The sequence below is a fragment of the Arachis hypogaea genome, chromosome 20 (genome assembly GCF_003086295.3).
Source record: "Arachis hypogaea cultivar Tifrunner chromosome 20, arahy.Tifrunner.gnm2.J5K5, whole genome shotgun sequence".
Lineage (NCBI taxonomy): Eukaryota > Viridiplantae > Streptophyta > Magnoliopsida > Fabales > Fabaceae > Arachis > Arachis hypogaea.
In genome coordinates this window covers 94,461,441-94,464,837 of record NC_092055.1, presented here as the reverse complement: position 1 = coordinate 94,464,837, position 3,397 = coordinate 94,461,441, and positions in this window count along the sequence as shown.

Genomic DNA, 3,397 nt, shown 5'->3' with positions numbered 1-3,397 from the left:
GAGGTTAATCCTAGAGAAGAGTGCAAGGCCATGACCATGGAGGTTGAGGCCAAATTGGAGGAGAATGGGAAGGCGTTGAATGCCAGTGAAGAAGCCTTCACTTAGCATTCACTGCCCACAATGGCAGCAAGCCTGGCGTTAAACGCCAGTAAGGAAGCCCTCACTGGGAGTTTAACGCCCATCTTGGCAGAAAAGCTAGTGTTGAACGCCAGCCAGGGAGCCCTGGTTGGGCGTTCAATGCCCAAATAGGAAGGCTTTCTGGCATTGAACACAAGTGAGGAACCCCTCACTGGGCGTTCAACTCCCAACCAGGCAGCCATTCTGGCGCTGAACGCCAGTGAGGAACCCCTCATTGGGAGTTCAATGCCCACTAGCCCAGGGAAGCTGGCATTGAACGCCAGCAAGGACATCCCTACTGGGTGTTCAACGCCCAGAATGCTAGAAGAACTGGTGTTTAACGCCAGTTAGGGTGGACAGCAAGGGCGTTCAACACCCAATAAGCTGACAGAGCTGGTGTTCAACGCCAGTACAAGCACACCCTTTGAGTGTCTGAATCCCACTCAAGAACCCTCTAGCCCAGAACCAAAGGAAACCATAAAAACAATTAAAGTTCCTTTGAATGCACTTCTGTAGTGCATAAATTCTGATGACTACTCATCCTCAAGTGAGGATGAAGACACTAAGGAAGATCAAGTTGCTTGTTTCCTAGGAGCTCTAATGAAGTTGAATGCCAAGCTATTTGGTACAAAGCCTCTGGAGGGAGAACCTCCACTCCTTACCAAAGAACTCCATGCTTTGGTTCAGCAAGAGCTACCTCAGAAGCTTATAGACCCTGGACGCTTTCTGATTCCTTGCACCATAGGCACTATGACCTTTGAAAAGGCTCTATGTGACCTAGGGTCAAGCACCAACCTCATGCCACACTCTGTAATAGAGAAGCTGGAAATCCTTGAGGTACAAGCTGCACATGTCTCTTTAGAGATGGCAGACAAGACCATGAAGAAGCCATATGGCTTAGTGGATGATGTCTTGGTTAAAGTTGAAACCCACTACATCCCTGCAAACTTTATTGTCTTGGACATAAGAGAGGATGAGGATGACTGTGTCATCCTTGGAAGACCTTTCCTAGCCACAGCTAATGCTATCATTGATGTGGCTAAGGGAGAACTAACCCTAAAGTTAGGGGAGGATCACATTTTATTCAAGATGTCTCATCCTAATTCTCCCTCTAAAAGAGAGATAATAGTGCAACACCTAGTATGCCAACCCTCTTTTTTTGTGCAGAGCTCTGCAGAGCCCTCAGACATCAATTCTAAATTTGATGTTGGGCAGCCCTCAACAAGCTCTAAGCAAAAAGGTACTAAAGAGAAAGTACCTAAAGGCTGGAGGGACAAGAAAGTCCCAACTGAAGGCCTCTCACCTGGCATGAGAGTTGTCTTCACTAAGAATCCAATCTTACCACACACAGTGAGTCGTGTCCTATCTCTAAAGCATGTAGAGCTCATTCATGAGAGGACAGGAAGAAAATTCACGGTCAAGGGCGAAAATCTGAGCCCATACTCACCTCCGTAAGGAGCTAAAGGTCAAGCTAGTGACTTTAAAAGAGCGATTGTTGGGAGGGAACCCAACTTTACTCAACCTTATGTATTTTATTTTCATTTTGTTTTAGTCTTAGAGTCATGATCAGGTGCATCAATCCAGAACAGAATTCATAGCAGTGGAAACAGAACACTCTGGAAAGAGTGTCAAAGTTGAACGCCAGTGAGGAAGTCCTCACTGGGCATTCAATGCCCCAAGAGGGAAGCATTGCTGGCATTGAACGCTAGCAAGGGAGCATGTAGAACCTATGCACAATTACTCAAGAGGGGGGGTGAATTGAGTATTGCAACAACAATGAATCTTTTTGCGAAAGTTAAAGACAATATACAAAAGTGTTATTGTACTAGTATTTTTCCAAGAGCTTAACTCAATTGCTAAGCATTTATAAGGAGCTTTTACTTTCCAATAGACACCAACTCAAATAAATTGATCAAGCTTTTCACCAATCGGACTTAAGCTATTCCTTAAGTACTTACGAAGCTACTTTTCGATCACAATTTATTTGCTCAAAGGTAAAAGACAATAATATTGAAGAGATGAGTTTGGAGAGATGCAAACGCTATTTAGAGTGGTTCGGCACAATCCTTGTCCTACGTCCACTTTCTTTCTCAATCGCTATTGAGAAGTTCCACTATTGCCAAGCTTCAAGGTGCTCGCGCAAAACCTTTTACAATTCGAGTCCTTAGTTTCTAACACCTCACGGTATATGATCACCACTCGTATACTAACCCACTCCACTTAGAGATACCTCCTCTAAGATTTGCCTTGAGTACTTAGTATACTTCTTTGGTATCCTCACCGACTATAGTGTTTATAACTCTTGACTCAACCTTAGAGATCACACTCCAATTTACAAAGTGTTACAAGAAAACAATTCTCAAAGAATTGTTGAGATGAAATGAGTACTCTCTAGAAGAGTGTATGATTACAAGTTTAGCACTATTGAACCAATTGATATTGCTCTCTCAAATTGTGTATTATAACACCTTAAAAATGTGTAGAATGAAAGAATATGAACAAGATAGTTTGCAAATACTCACGTGTGTGAAATAAGGCTTCAATCCATCTATTTATAGACTCCCCAAACCTTAAAAACGTTGGGGAGTTAATGGGATGGAGCCGTTTTGATAAAACTAGCCGTTTTTTATGTTTTTGAATCATTTGCATCGATGCATAACACTTTGCATCGATGCAAATGTGTCTTTGAAGCTGAAATTTGAATTTTCAGCTAGGTTGCATCGATGCAAACATCTTTGCATCGATGCAACAAGTCGTTGCATGTTTTGCATCGATGCAAGATGAGTGTGCATCGATGCAAACCTTAAAGAATGGCTTAAAATCACTTCAAAATGCTTAGGATCGATCTCAAACTTGTTGGAGTCAATTCCTATGCTTTTGTACCTTTGAAAACAAGTTTTTAAACCATTTGGCTAGCATCGAATTGCAAGATGTGCATCAAAACATTTTGTGAGTGTGTGTTGAGAGATTTAGCAATTGGTTCTTAACAAGAAGTTACCTAAGTCCTAAGACACTATACTTGTCTTCAAATGTTGTGGACTTGAGTTTCTTGTTGTTGTTGTGTTGCTTTCAACTCTTCATTCCTCAACGTTGAATGTTGGTTGATCTTTCAACATGCTTGTTCATTCAAGTTGTTTGTTGGTTTGTCTTTCATGTCGTTTGTTGGTTTGTCATTCATCAAAACCTACGAATACAAACTTCGCATACAAGCAACATGATTTACAATTTCCCCCTTTTTGATAATGACAAACCAATTTTGAGGATATGCATTTATAAATGA